Raw genomic sequence first — 15454 nt, 5'->3', positions numbered from 1 at the left:
CCTGCTGATGATGGGATTTGACCCAAAACATGCACAGCAGTGAGGTTTGCTTCCCATCACCCAAAAACTGCCAGGCCACCCCTTGCCTGATGCAACACCTTATACAGGCAGATTGCAGAGCCTGCTGCCTGCTTTGTGAGCCTTGCTGCAGACTTATTTATGCTGGAAAAAATTATATTTGAGAATATTTTCCCCAGCCACTGATAGGCAGCCACTGCTGGGGTGGGATGTGGGAGCCTTGATATGGGCTTTCCTATCCCTTGCCCCTGTCCCAAGTATCAGCCATCTTTCAGCAGTGCTCTGGTGATGGGATTAACGTGCATTAGGAGGTTTTGTTCTCATCTCTCCCTGGGAGGATCAGATGCAGTGAAATATCTCATTTTGCTGGTTGCTTTTTGAAAAATGTGTGGTATGTGTTAATGTTAGAAAGGCAAGGTCAAAGGAACAGGACCGCAGGACACAGGGCTGGAAAAACCCTTTTAGGGCAAGGATTTTGGCCCGTGTTTGCACTGTTTTAGAAGCAGTGCAGTTGTTTACCCCCAGCACATGTGCTGCAAGGCTGTTCCTGGATCCCAACTGTTTCCTGTGAAGAAATGTGGAAGAAAAGCTGCGGATCTTGTGTCACTTGTCCTTCAACAAGAGAGCAAGCCCTGCGCCAGCTCAGCACAAGCTCCATCTGCTGCACCTACAGGCATGTAGGTTATCCTGCCTTGGGAGGTTTCTGCTCTACCCAAGAAATACAAGTTGCTGCTGATATTTATCCCAATGTTTTTCATTGGCCATTTTGGCTAGAGGAATGTGAATTTGAGTTTGAGCAGTTTTGGCAGAAATCAGCTCTGAAAGGAGATTTTCTTCAGTTTGTAGAGAGCGCTGATGGCATGGCTTAGGAAGGATATTGAGAGTAACAAATCCAGCTGAAAGAAGCATCCATGTGAGCAAGTTTAAACATCAAAAGCCACTTAGGCAGCACTGGTACATTGCTGCTGGCATCAGGTACAGCTGTTAACTGAGCCCTTTGATGGACAAAGTGTCAGTGACATTGCCACCACAAACCTCCTGCATGTTTGATCTGTGACCCATTTCTCTTGTGGGGCCAATGCCCCCAGCTTGACCTGCTCGAGTCAGAGTCGAGCCTGAAACTGTTCCTCATGTGCAAGCAGAAGTGCTTTTAGATCAGCTGCCTGGGGATAATTTATACCTCCAGTACACCAGAAGTGTGGAAGTATACATCTATATTTCTAGGCACTTCAAGTTTTGTGGGTATGCTACCAAAAGCTCTGGAGAATTTCCTAATAATGATGCCTCACATTTTGCTTTTCTTGGCCTCTCCATCCTGAAGGTCATCCTTCTTCCTGGCTCACAGTAATGGAGAGGTGTCCAAAGAGGGTTGCACCTTCCTCCAAGCAGATGTGACACAGCCACAACCAGAGGTGACCACTGAGTGCACCTGGCCCACACACCTGGAATGAGTCCCACACTGAATGGTACAAGTGGGAGGCTTATGAACCCTTTCAGGAAACAGATTTACAAAGACAGGAGTGTTTTCCCAGTGCTGGAGTGAAATAAGTGGTAGCAGTGGCAGGAACATTGTTTTTGTGGTGAAGAAAACATTGTGTGGCCAATGCCAGTAGAGCGTGATCCAGCTTCCTGGAAGAGCAATTTGTTTCCCTTTGGCTGTTGGCACCCTTCTCCATTCTGTTCCCTAGGGATTTCAGCTGGGCTAGTGTGTTTTCAAAAGGTCTCCAAACCCGATGTAGTTGTTGAATCAGAGGTCCACTTGCCAGAAATGCCTGGACCCAAATCTGGCTGGGAGCTCTGTCCAAGCCATTCTGGACCAGAGCTGTTGGCCCATCAAAGTCAGCAGCCTTGGACAGAGTGGGTGAGATGCTGAAGTGGTACTGGCTGATATTTTGGCTGCCAGGCTGGAGTGAGAAGGCACAGGTTATGTTTTAGGAGGGATGAGTCTTCTCTCCCCAAGGCGTGAGCGTTGCTGGCTCCAACTCCCTCATGCAGGAAGTTTTAAAGGTTTGAGTGCACATAGAATACTAGAATGTCCTGAGCTGGAAAGGACCCACAAAGATCATTGAGTTCAGCCCCTGGGACATGGGATACTTGACAGGCACCCCTGGAGATGAATATTGAACAGACCCTTCTCCAACATTTCTTATAAAAGGAACATATTTGTGTGCTCTTTATGTTCTTCATCCCTACAGATCCCCAGCAAACCACACAGTGCTTTAGGGGATGAAAAGGAGCTGGTGCTCTTGTGGGGGTGGAGTACAGTCCCTCCCAAAACCCTCTGAAGGCAGATGGGGCACTAAAGGGCATTTATCACGATGCCATGACTCTGCTCATGGGAGATTTCCATTTACAAAGTTAATAATGCACTGGTAGGAGACAGAAGGCAACCAAAGGCTGACTTTTTCAACTGTTAGTTATCAAGGTCACACACATTTATGTTGGATTTTCCTGCTGCTGTGTTTTAATTTCATTACAGTTATGTTTGTTAGGGTAGAATCACTGAATGATTTGAGTTGGAAGAGACCTTAAAGACCATCCAGTTCCAACCCCACCACCATGGGCAGGGCCACCTTCCATGAGATCAGGTTGCTCAGGATATAGCTGGGATGGGCATGGATGAGCATTGAGAGACTTCCCCAAGCAGAACAAGAATTTTTTTTCCTTCCCCCAAACAGGCAGTTCATGCACTGCTTGTTCATTGCAGCATATTTCTGGAAGACAAGTCATTTTCTTCCCTTTAAAAGGACTTGGGGAAAAAGGACCATCATTTCCAGGCAGAAATTCTTCTGAGGAGGATATTTTTGTGCCTGGCTAAGGAGAGACGTAAAAAGGTCATAGAAAATTAAAATCACATGCTCAGAACATTTTGGGGCAGGTGTTTTTCCTAAGCCAGAATTCAATATTTGAGGGGTGTATCCTGGGATTGACATTCCTCCTGATATTTCACCTGTTGCAGCAGCACAACTGGAAGGCTAATGATTTCATCCCCCAAGCAGCCTGGTTCCTCTGGACCCAGCTCAACAGCAGTGCTCTAAGCCACTGCAATGTGCATCTCTCCCAACCCTCAGACGAGCACTCCGTGGCTGCATTTCACTTGGCATGGAGGCTCCGGATGAGGAATGCACAGAATTTCCTTTTCCACCCCGTCAGATCCTCTGTCTCGAGCCTGGCCCGGCCCCAAGAGCACAACGGATGCAGCTGGAGAAGGGCAGGTCCCATCTTGCTGCTGAGCCCCAGTGACACTTCCCCTCCTGTGCCGAGCCAGCCGCCAGCAGCTGGAGGTGCCTGAGTCCGTGCTGAGCATCAGCTGCTGCCTGGGGAAACAGCTCCTTTGTGAGCCAACAGGGGCTTGTTCCCAGGCTGGAGGGCTCATGCAGCTCCTGTGGGAGAAGAAGGAGGTGGCCTTGAATCTGATGGAAGGTGTTCTCCTGATTTTGCATCTTGATTTCTCTGTTGGTGTTGGGCTGTGTGAGCAGGTGATGGGAGCACAGCTCTGCCTGCAGCTTTGTCCCAGCAGGAAAACTGACCGCAGTTAATTGTGATTCCTTAGTGTCAGCAGCAGTTGGGAATCAATAGGGAGCTTTGAGCTATCAAATAATGAGACTAGTTAATCCCCTGTGCTGCTCCAGAAAGGTGTTTGGGAGGAGCATTACTCTGGGGCAAACATTTCTTGGTGCCACTGATGCTCTGTGAGACTGAGAGGCTTTCCCACAGGTCTGCTGGCTTGGCCTTTGTTGCAATGGGGGCTGTAAATATAGGATCAAATTCTGTCTTATCTCATCCTTAAAAATTATTTTTCTTGGCCTGGGATGGAACATTAACTGGCTTCTTTCCTAAAGCAGCTGTACAGCAAAGATGGGATTGAATGAACCTCTTTCCCTTGAGCTTAGGAACAACTCAAGATGGGTAGAAAGCTGCTATTGCATCACTGCTACAGAAATAACTATAATTCACACCATGTACAAAGATACCAGAGTCTGATTACTACCAGCAATGGCTGTATTGGTCACAAGTTTCTTTATTGCATCAGGAAAGCAAGTTATATCCCAAGGATGTTGCTGAGAAATGAAAAAAGGGGTTTTACTTTTGTTTGGTTTTTCCTTTTCATTTTTTTTCCAGTGGAATTATCCCAGCAAACAGTGTATAAATTGCTGGAAGACAGTCAGACTTCAAAAGACATTAGAAAGTATTCCTCTTCCTCCCCAGACTATAGATTTCCTTTATTGGAAGAACAGTGCCTTGAAAATAGCCTGTAATAAAATTTGCTGTTTAATTAGACTTCATTTAATTTATGTATTTAATTTTCCTGGGATGGTTAAAGACTACTGATGTTGAGGGAATTTCCCTTTTGTTTTTCCTGTGTATTTCCTTATCTTAGAATTTCTAGGACTGTCAAATGTTCTCTTCTGGTTTTGCTAGGAGGTCTTCCTTAGCTGTGTAGAGGCAAGTTTGCCTAATAATGTTTATTAACTTAATCAAAATATTAACAAAGACCTCTTTTAAACAAAGTGCTGGCCAGACACTGGAATGAAATAACTGTTAACAAAACCTACGAGTTTAAACTAGAAAGGAACTTTCTGCATTCAGCTTTGTGTTCCTAATGGTGTCATTATTTTGCTATTTAGTAACCATATAAAGCTCAACTCTCACTTGAATTTTTCACATCAAAAATTACAGAGAAACGAAAGGTAATTTCTACAGAGAAGTTTTTCAGCCTTCTCTTGCCAGCCAAAAGAAATCTAAGCCTAATCCTACATATTGATGTCTCTGGCCTCTTGGCCAATTGGGTTGGATTTAGTTTAACCCAAAGCAATCATCAGGTCACAGCGACTCTGGAAACAATTTTTTTTTTTTTTAACTGAACTACTTTGTTCTTGTCTCTTCCTTCCAGTTGCTATGAAGCAAAAGGCTTCAGTTGTCTGTTCTCCAGAGATTTCAGCAGCAGCAGAACAAGTGCCATGCTAATGAAATCCTGCCTTGGTTTAATCTAAGCAGGGATTTGGGATAAACTCTGTTTGTTCAGTGACCCCCCCAGCACAGAGGTGCCTTGGGGATGGCTCAGGCTGTGGCACAGACCTTTGGAGAGCCAGGCTGGGGGCTGAACCCAGGCAGTGCAGTGTTATCCCCAGCTCCTGGTGCTCTGCTGGCTATCCCAGGGATAGAGAGGAGGAGGGGGAAAGGTAACTCTGGTCTCCTCTGCATCACTGGGAATTTCTTTGTAAGGTGATCAGCCACCAAAGCAGTGCCTTGTCACCCTTCTCACTGTGCCGGGGATGCCGAGCACTGATGGTGAGGAGGAAGAATGCTCCCATCCTGCTGATTGGCATAGCACCCCAGGGCCCTGCAGGCTGTACATGATGTACCAAACTGTCTGCAGCAGGCAGGTAAAGGGCACCTGACCACTGTGTGGTGTGGAAAACTCCCTCCCAGCCTCTGAAGCACGTTGCAGTGATGCAGGATGTAGAAAATGGACAGCATTTGAAGTGTTTCCTTATAGGATAATCAGAGGAAGTCATTGTATTAAATATCCATTTGTGTCATTAGCCTTTTATTTGGTGCTTTGTCCAGACATCCTGTTTGCTTCCCCTTGGAAGTAATGAATACATTTCCCCTGTGCTGGGTCCAATGGAGAAGTGAAGGGAGTTGAGTCCAGTCGTGTTCTCAGTGGGGAAGTACATCTCCAGAGTCACCTTATGTGAGCAGTTTTGGATAAACATACAGCAGTGTTTATTAGTTGTCCTTAAACCAGGCTCCAGCCCTGCCCAGAGGTCACAGCAGAGTACCTGCTCCCTGTGCTACAGGGAAGGAGTTTGTGGCGTTTGGGACCTCGTGCTGCTGTGGTGGGACATTGCAGCAACATCACTGGGTCATCCTGGCTGGCCCAGAGATCTGCTCCAGCTCCCAGGGTGCACAGAGCAAAGGCTGAACCATAATTCTGTACATTAGGAGGTATCAGGTGCAAAGACTTTGGACCTCTCAGTCTGTAAACTTGGAAAGTCACACAACTACTCTACATTCTAGCTGAGGAAGCTCCCACCACCTTTCAGGCAGGCAGGATCAGTGTCCAGCTACCTGTCTGCAGTAATTGCTTCATATCTGCTGCCTTAGCCATCCTCAGGGCTTTGAACCTGGGATCTCAATTGCTAGAATTGAATTCTAGCAATTCAATTGCTGGAATTGCTAGAATTCTAGCAATTCTAGCTAAATTGCTAGAAACAACTTAGCCACTGTTTCTAAATTGGTGTCTGGGCAAAGAGATGGAGGTTTTATATGTGGGGCCTCAAGGAGGGGGCATGATCCATGCTGATCAGTGGAGTACAGCCACATCCAAGGTGCACCTTAAATACCACGAGGAATGTGGTGCCAGCACCTGGGAGCCTGCCCAAAAAACAGCTGGGGCAGCTGCAGAACCCCTGAACGGAGTGCGGAGTGCAAGAGAGAGGGAAGCAACTCTTTGTGTCTATCTTTTGTGCCAGGTTGGGAAGGGTTAACAGGGAGGCACAGCCCCTGAGGACCGGGGCTGTTGTTCTATGCAGATTGGCTCGTTCTTGTTTCTTCTATTGATCGCAATCACTCAGAGCTGTGCCTGTAACAAACTGCCTTAAATCACTGCAATCATAATAAGCACCCCTTGGTAAATAATGCATGAGATGTCCCTAAGCCTAGATTCATTAGAAGGAAGGTGCATATGGACCTTGGTAGCAATCAGGGCTCGAGATGGGGCTGGGCTGCTTGGATTGAGATGTAGTGGCTGCTAAGGATGAGCCCTGAACTGAGCTGGGTTTCAGGAAGGCTCCCCAGCCCCTCAAGATGTTGGAAGCATCGACAGGCTCCTTTTCACATTCATGAATTTTGCAGGAGATGTTTAAAATGCCTCCAAGGTTCACAGCATAATACAGGTTGGGCAGAAGAGGGCTTGTGGCAGGTCTCCAAACAGCATAATAGCAAGGCATCACAATTAATAGTGTTTAATACACCTCAGTGACAACAAAGCACACACTGGGTAACAAGTTTTGCTGTGAAAGCCTCACAGCCAAGTTAATGGTCTGGATATTAGCAGCATTTGTTTTAAAATGCAAATTAAAAATGCTTAGTTTTCCATTTGTCTTGAGGAGAGTGGAGCTTCCTTAGGGCAATTTTGCTTGGGCTGGGGGTTAGTGTAATGCTTTGGCCAGACCCCAGAGCAGGGCAGGCTCGGGTGCTGCAGCCTTCATTAGAAGGTTCACAGGGCAATCTGCAGGAAAAATTGGTTGTGCAGTAATTTCCACCTCCTTTTCATTCTAGGGAGATGACTTTTTTGTTTGTGCTTAGTGGCAATGATAAGTTTGGCTTTTGTATGGTTGGAGGAGACTGAGGAGGAGGCAGAAACATTCCTGGCTGTATCAGACAGCTGTGGATGGTGATGGGTCATTTCACTCCATTATGGTTTCTGGCAAGTGAGTATTGAAGGGGGTGTGAGGGCATCGTGTCTCAGCGATGACTTCATTTGGCTGTCTAAACAAACAGCCCTTCCTCACCAGGTGCAAAAGGTCTTGTATTTGTTTTTTTCCTTCCATGAAGGCAAAAGAAATACCTAAAGTTAAAATAGCACCAGTGGGTCGTGTCTGCTGGACAGCCATGGTGGTCCCTGCTTCCTGCAGAGCAGCAGGGATGTGAGCAGGGAGAACTCACTGAGCCCCCGTGGGGTGCCTGCATGGACAGATGGGTGGCTTCAAAAGCCCAGAGCTCCAAATTCAGACCTTGTGCTCACACTGGTTGGCTCTAGGCTGTCTGTATCCAGCGTGCAGGTCTGCTGGGAGCACCCACAGTGGGCTGTGTAAGGCCTGGGCTGGCACAGGACATCAAGGCAGTGGTCACCAAGCCCCTGGAGGTTTGTGCTGGTGGAGGGATGAGCCTCTGGTGTGCTTGATCTACCTGAGATTAACTGGCTTGCACTGGAACACAAGCGTGGGGACTGATCTTGTGCATGGCCTATGAGTCTGGCCTTGAGAATGGGTGAACCCCTCTGATAACCCAATTTGCAGCCCACTTCCAGCTGTCCTCCTGCCCCATCCTTCACTGGCACTTGCACAGAGAATCACAGCATGGTTTCAGTTGGAAGGCACCTTAAAATTCCCCTGTTTCCACTGTCCTGCCATGGGCAGGGATACCTCCCACCAGACCAGGTTGCTTAATGCCCCATGCAACCTGGTGTTGAAAGCATCTCGATGTTTACCTCACCATGAATCAAACCTCAGCAATCCCACTTTTCTTGACGTCAGGAAGCAGGAGATTTAGAAGTGCTGAGAAGTCTACTGCCCCTCTAAAATGTCCTCTTTGCCAGGAGGTCAGGTGGTTTGGAAGAACACCTCAGCTTCACTTCTTCCTGAACCAATCCAGAGCACTTCCTAGATGCAAATAATTTAAACTTATGTCAGACCCCATCTCAGATAAAATTAAAGCCCCATCTCTCTTGTTGGCAGTCACTTAAACTTTCATTAAACTGCTCTACCTTCATCTCCAAAGCTGTATTTTTGTCCTTGATACTGTTCCCAGAAGGCTGTTGCAAAAATTCACAGCTGGTGGCTATGGTTAAATATAAGGAAGAATAGCAAAAAATTTTCCTCTCTGAAAGTACATTTCTGAGTGCCAAGCTCAGCCTTATCTCCAGGAACAGTCTGAGGAGCTTGAGATGATTTTTGAGTTCAGGGTTTTTTTTTTCAGTATCAATTCTTTTTGCTTCTTTCTGATGTAATTTAAGAAATTAATCCCCCAGCAGCTCAGCACAGGTAAAGCAGAGTTCCCCACAGAAAAGTGGTGATCCTAGCTAGTTTGTAGTTAAACTAATTTGTTTTTCTATATTTTTACTCACAGAGAGTTTCAGAATGCCAAAGAGAGAAAGGGTCAATAAATTTTTAGCCGCTCCAGTTGGACTGGAGAAGAAAGATCAGCAAACCCAAGGAAAATAAACAGGGAAATATTTCCCAGCCTGCCTTCAGCTTCACATCCTTGGGTGCTGCTGGCTTTGCAGGGGCAATTTGTAGCCATGGAGCTGTCAGCCTGGCCAGGCTCCCCGGGAATGGAGCCCCAGGATGAGGATGCTCTGCAGGGATGCAGGATGCTGAGCCCGGCGTGCAGCGCATCTGCTACGGAGGGAGGAGCGCATCGGAGCCGCTTCCTTTGGTAACCTGAGCCAGGCTGTGAGCCACGGCCTCCAGAGGCGAAAGGCTAATGCTCTGGCCTCCCTCCCAGCCACTGAGCCCGCCTTGGGCTTTGTTAAAGCGATGCTCTGACTTTGGGAAATCGCTCCTGCAAGGCACAGCCCATGGCTCGGTGCGCGGGGAGAGCCAGCGCTGGATGCGGGCTCCTTGCTCTGTGATGGTCAGCAAACAGGCTGCAAGGAAATCTCAGCCCCATCCTGGACAAAAGGAGAGGATGTGGAGGGATCAACTGGAAAACTCGCTGGGTTCAGTCATGGGCTGGCTGCCTCTTGGGTAGCTGGTTGATAATTGCTGCCCCGAGATGTGCAAGATGTCTCTGTTTTGGCCCTCGTGGCTGAAGAACGAGCCTGGACTCCTCACTTTTTGGTCTTGAGGTTGTTTATTAATTCTTATCTGTAAACTTTTCTTTCTGCCCAGCCGAGGTCTGCTCAGCAGGGCAGCCACAGGCACTCTGACTGCCCCTGAGGTGGTGTTGTCTTTTTATACTACAAACTACATATATCACATTTACACTTAATTCCCAATACCTATCACCTATGTTAGACAATGAACTTCTATTCTAAATCAATCCCAAAGTGCCAACATCACTGCAGAAAATGGAGAACAAGAAGAAGAAGAAGGAAGGCTAGACACGCCCAAGTTCCTCCATCTTGTCCCCATAACCCCCATACCAAAAATCCTAAAATCTACATTTTCACCCTGTGATCATTTTGTTATTACACTATTCAAACCTGTATGACTTTCACGTCCTCATACAAAGCTGGCAACTTGCTCCAGGGGTCAAAATCAAATCCCCAGGTGGTCTGGGCAGCATGGACACCCTTGGCAACTCTGGACACCCGGAGGAGTGCACTGAGTTCCGACAGCTGCCCTCAGCCCTAGCCATTGCCACCCAGCCCTCCCCGCCAGTCTCACAGGGAGCTCTCTCTGAGGTCTCAGCACAGCTTGCAGAGGTATTAGGCTCATAAAGGGTTTGTTATTCACACAGAGTCCTGTGGATGCCATGGAAGCTTGCACAGATTGCTTCTGGGTGAGGCCACAATGCTGGAAGTGGAAGGGGCTGGGATGTTCTCAAGGCTGGGAAATCCAGGCTGCAGAAAAGAGAGGGGTCATTAAAGCCCATAAATAGTTCTCAACTAATGAAATTGCTGGGTAGGGAAAAGGGGAAAATAGCTCTTTTTTAAAGCAGATGAGGCAAACGTGCCTCCCAACATATTTTCTGCTCATAAAACTCAGCCTGGGTTTCTAGGTAACTAGTGCAGATACCCCAAGGAGAAGTCTGTAGGGGCTTCCCACAGTTGCCAGCTTTGAATAACCAAATGCTGGCTATCAAGTTAATTTGGTACAGAGCTTGGCTCACCCCATCCCAGCTCTCCTGAGAATCACTTGTGTGTGGAGCAAACCTGAAAGCCTGGGGCTCCTTCACCCACTGCTGGGATCCAACACACACCAAGGGCAAGACTAAAAGAGATCATTTTTATATGACCAAATTTGACTTTCTGTCTAGCTCTGCTGAAATTACAGTTTTGTTCTCTGTCTGAGCATTGTCCTGGCTCCTGGGACTTCTCACCCTCTCACAGAGCCACATCCCTTGGATGGCTCATTCACCTGCTGGATCAGGATTCAAATTCTGGTGAACATTCAAAATGTTCTGATCTCACTCTTGATCTTACTGTTTCTTTCTTTATGTTGTTTGACTGCTAAATTACTTTATTTTATTTTACTTCCAAATTGCTTTATTTCTAAGCAGCTGTTACTTTCTGGAGTTCAAGTTCTCTGCTGATCTCAGACTCCCCTTCAGTTTTGCCCACAGTCTTGCTGTGTTTTGTAATGAGGCAGTGAGTCAGGTCAGTTATCAAAGGCATGGAGAGGTTCAGATGTTGGGATGGATGTTTTTTCCTTGCTGGCCATGCTGTTCTTGCAGGACCAGGTTGCAAACAGTGGGAGATAAATAAGAAAAATAGTTCCTTCCTTCCAATGTGAGCAATGGAGCTGGGAGTGACCAGCACTCTTATTAAAATTATTCTGAATGTTTCTCCCTGACTCTTTGAGATATTTGGGTTTACCCCAGTCAGTGGAAATAAGCAGTCAGATCCCAGCTGAGACTTGACGTGAGCTGAGGCATTAAAAACAAATCAAACTGGATGAACATTTGGCTTACAAGGAGCATTTTTACATACTGGCTCCTCATCTTCACTGGATTCAGACAAGTTAATTCAGTGTGTGAATGATTAAGGGCTCTTGCCTGTCATAAACTGAGAGTCCTGAGTCCAGGGAAACCTCAAATGGCAAAGAGGGGAATCCAGGGGGTTAAATGCAGCAGTGCTGCTTTGTGCACAGGGGCAATTTAAATCTGGGTACATGTTTTATAGAGAGAGTAAAGAGTCAGCTGATCACCACTGTCATATTAGAGCGTCTTGGGCTGCAAAGGACACAGATACTTTTCCTGTGAGCAGGCAGGGATGCCGGCAGGGACCAACAGAGATCCTTTACCCTTGTGCTTGAATTCAGCATCACTCATCTGCCAGTGCAAACGGGTGGCCACACAGTGAAGGTGGCAGGCAGTGCCTGCATCCTTCCCCCCATGTGGAGAAGGGTGAGCTGCTGATGGGTGTGGTAGGTTAGGAGGGCAGAGATGGCATCTGCCTGCTTCCAGAGGGCCAAGGCACAGGCAGGATGGCTGAGTATGACTGCAATGGAATCTGGTGATAAGTGCATTAAAATGCTTTCCTGCAGATGCAGAGGTCAGGTGTGACTGCAAAGGCTGAGAGAATCCTCAGGATTAATTAACACATTCTGCCAGTCCCTGCAAACACAAGCTGCTCTCGTGTTTGCCGAGTAGAAGGAGCTGTAAATGAAACAACAAACGAAGAGATTGTTGTCTTTGAATCAAAGTCTCAAAAAGATTGTCTGAAGAATGAGTTCCAGACCAATCCTGCCAGTCCCTGTGGCTGGCACAGGTGCTGGGCAATCCCACCAGCTGCTCTCACCTTTCCCAGGTGCCCTGTGCTGTGCCCTTCTGGGTCCTGTTCCTGCTCCTTTTGCCCCATGGCCAGTTTGTGCTTCCCCACGTGGCTGTCCCTGTCCCTGCTCCCAGCCAAGCCACTGTCCCAGGCCAGGACATTGCCCAGGGGCTGGCATTGCCTCCCAAAAGCCAAGGAGTTCATAGGATGGTGTGGTGGGCTGAGCCTGTCTCTGACCTGTCTTGCTTGGCTACACTGCTCTCTCTCTACCTCTTTGGCTCTTGGCTCACCTAAGCATCTCTTTAGCACAGGCTTAGTGCAATCCCAGATTATTGTTTTCTGACATCTGCTCCAAAACCAGTTCTAGTTGGGCTCTAACCACTTAGGCATAATTTTATATCTCACATGATAGTTTGAAGCCCACAGGAGCTGTTGATGTCTGTTCAGGTGTTCAGCAGAGGCTGACATGTGTGGGGAGAGGAGGACTGTGTGTTCTGTGCATCCCTCCCACCCCAAAGCCATTGTTTTTATCCTCAGATCTATTTTATTCTCCCCACTAGACACTTTGGGAGGACAGATATAAATTAAAAGCAAATTATGCAGCCTGATACCATCAGTCAACAGACACCTGTCTCTGCCCACACACCCCAAATAAATGAAACAACCATCATATCTGACTGCAGACTGTGGAAAAGCTGAGGGAGAGGTTTGAAGGTCAAAACACTCAGGCACTGTATCCATCATGTGTTTGGGCATATTTTGAATGGTGCTGCATCAAGGAAGTGTCTCTCTCTTTGTGGCTGTGCTTGGCAGCACTGGCTGTTTCAGTGACAGCCACTGGATCAAAAAGCAGGAGTGGTGGCATGAAATCCCCCTCAGAGGGAAGATGGATGGTGTGCATTTCTGTTCAATGCATGGAGTAGCTGAGGCACTCTGGGATCTGCTCCTGCTGTGGGGAATTGTCTCTGCAGGTGCACAGACCTGTGGAGGGTGCTGGCAGCCAGGTGAGGGGCGCAGTCTCGGGTTGCTGTTGATAATCGCTGCCCCGAGATGTGCAGGATGTCTCTGCTTCGGCCCGCGTGGCTGAAGAACGAGCCTGGACTCCTCACTTTTCGGTCTTGAGGTTGTTTATTAATTCTTGTCTATAAAATTTTCTTTATGCCCAGCCGAGGTCTGCTCAGCAGGGCAGCCACAGGCACTCTGACCACCCTTGAGGTGGTGTTGTCTTTTTATACTACAAACTACATATAACATATTTACACTTAATTCCCAATACCTATCACCTATGTTAGACAGTGCACTTCTATTCTAAACCAATCCCAAAGTGCCACAATCACAGCAGAAAATGGAGAACAAGAAGAAGAAGAAGGAAGGCTAGACACGCCCAAGTTCCTCCATCTTGTCCCCATAACTCCCATACCAAAAATCCTAAAATCTACATTTTCACTCTGTGATCATTTTGTTATTACACTATTCAAACCTGTGTGACTTTCAGGTCCTCATACAAAGCTGGCAACTTGCTCCAGGGGTCAAAATCAAATCCCCAGGTGTTCTGGGCAGCATGCCAGGGTCTCCAAGCCCCCCAGTGGGGTCCTTGGCAACTCTGGACACCCGGAGGGATGCACTGAGTTCTGACAGTGCAGGACACCCAGCACCCCTTTATTGTGGGGAGGGGGTGCAGGATGCCACTTTTCTTTGCGCTGCTGCCCTCCTGCTCCCCAGGAGCTCAGTTCCAGCTGTGCTGGCAGTCAGGGTTAGCAGCATTTTGATCAGTGAGAGATCCAGTGTCCCTGGATCCATCCCGCTCTGTCCATCCAGCCATCCACCACTTCCTCCCAGCTGCAGCTCAACTTCACCTGTGCAAATGTGTTTCCCCATTAAATCCTTGCTTGCAAAGCTTGCAGAGACTCCAGGCACGGAAACCCAAGTGCTCTGGGCTGTGCTGCAACCAGCTGGGTGCTGTTTATTGCCCCCAAATCTCTCTGTAATTGCAGGAGCAGGGGAGGGCTGGGCTGCAGGCTCCTGTTTCATGGCAGGCAGATGAGAGCAGCAGTTTTGTTCTCACGCTTTCTTCCACACGAGGATTTTGTGTCCCTGCATGGGATCCAGGTCTGGCTGCTCAGTGTGAGCTCACAGAGCTTGGCAAGAGCCCCTGTCCCCTTTTCATCTCTGCCCAGCCTTTCCTCATGGGTAGTGAAGGGGTAACCCCTGCATTGGAGGGAGGCTCCAGCTGGTGTCCATAAAAGAGATCCCACATTTTGTGCTCCTGTCCTGTTCTCTGCAGAGCTGAAGAGGTAAATTTCCCTCTGCATTTCCACTGCTCTGCTAGAGAAGGGTAAGGCCAGGCCTGTCCTGATTGACTCTGCTCTCCTGTAGTGGATGGTGAGGCATAAAATGAGGCATTTGGAAGGGGTTAATGGAAGATGAGAGTGAGCCCAGAGGTGCAGCTTGAAGGGCCCATGGAGCAGAGACCTTGAAAACTGCATCCTTGGCACTGAGGACAGCCTTCTCCATGCTCTGCTCTCCATTGGTACCTCCCAAACTTCTCCACTGCTGATGTAGCTGATTACAAGAAGCTGTCATTGTCACAATTTCTGGAGATGGCATTTCCTTCCTCACACTTGCTCCTGTGGCTGTGCAGTGGGAGCAGGAGGGTATTTCTTCTGCTTGGTTGAGAAAAGCATCCAAGCTGTCTCCTTGGCATTTCTGCATTTCCCAGGAGCATCCAGCTTGTGAAATGCCATTTCCCTGGTGTTAGGAGCTCTGGAAGCTGCAGGCAGCCAGAAGATCAGTATCTTTATATCATGAGGACTTCTTTTGGGAAAAGGCAGCTGCATAAGGAATTGTCATGGATGCATGAATGAAGTGTTGAAAACCAGATGAGGGGCAGAGCTTACGGGGAAAGGTGTGTTCTGGGTGTGCTGAAAGGAAATGTTATCTCCAAATTGCTCATTAAAAACCTCATTTTAATGTCCTGATTCAGATCCTGTTTATTCCAGTGCAATCAGGAGGAGCACAGCTCGTGCCAGGGATGTGGCAGCACCCAGGTGGTGCAGCAGGAGGAATTTGGGAGCACAGGCAATCCCTGCCTCTGGGGCTCCTCACTGTGTTGGAGCACACAGCAGCTATAACCCACCCCAAAATCTGCCCCATTTGGGGGAATTTTGCTCTTAGAATTGAACACAACCCCCAGCTACTGAATCTTTGGTCTACCTGGCTCTGTCCATCAGTGAGTCAGTCCTTGGTGCTGCTCTGCAGATCCAGGAATGC

The sequence above is a fragment of the Geospiza fortis genome, unplaced genomic scaffold (assembly GCF_000277835.1).
Source record: "Geospiza fortis unplaced genomic scaffold, GeoFor_1.0 scaffold330, whole genome shotgun sequence".
NCBI classification, from domain to species: Eukaryota; Metazoa; Chordata; class Aves; order Passeriformes; family Thraupidae; genus Geospiza; species Geospiza fortis.
The sequence above is the reverse complement of the archived record's forward strand: the minus strand, read 5'-3'. Positions refer to the sequence as shown.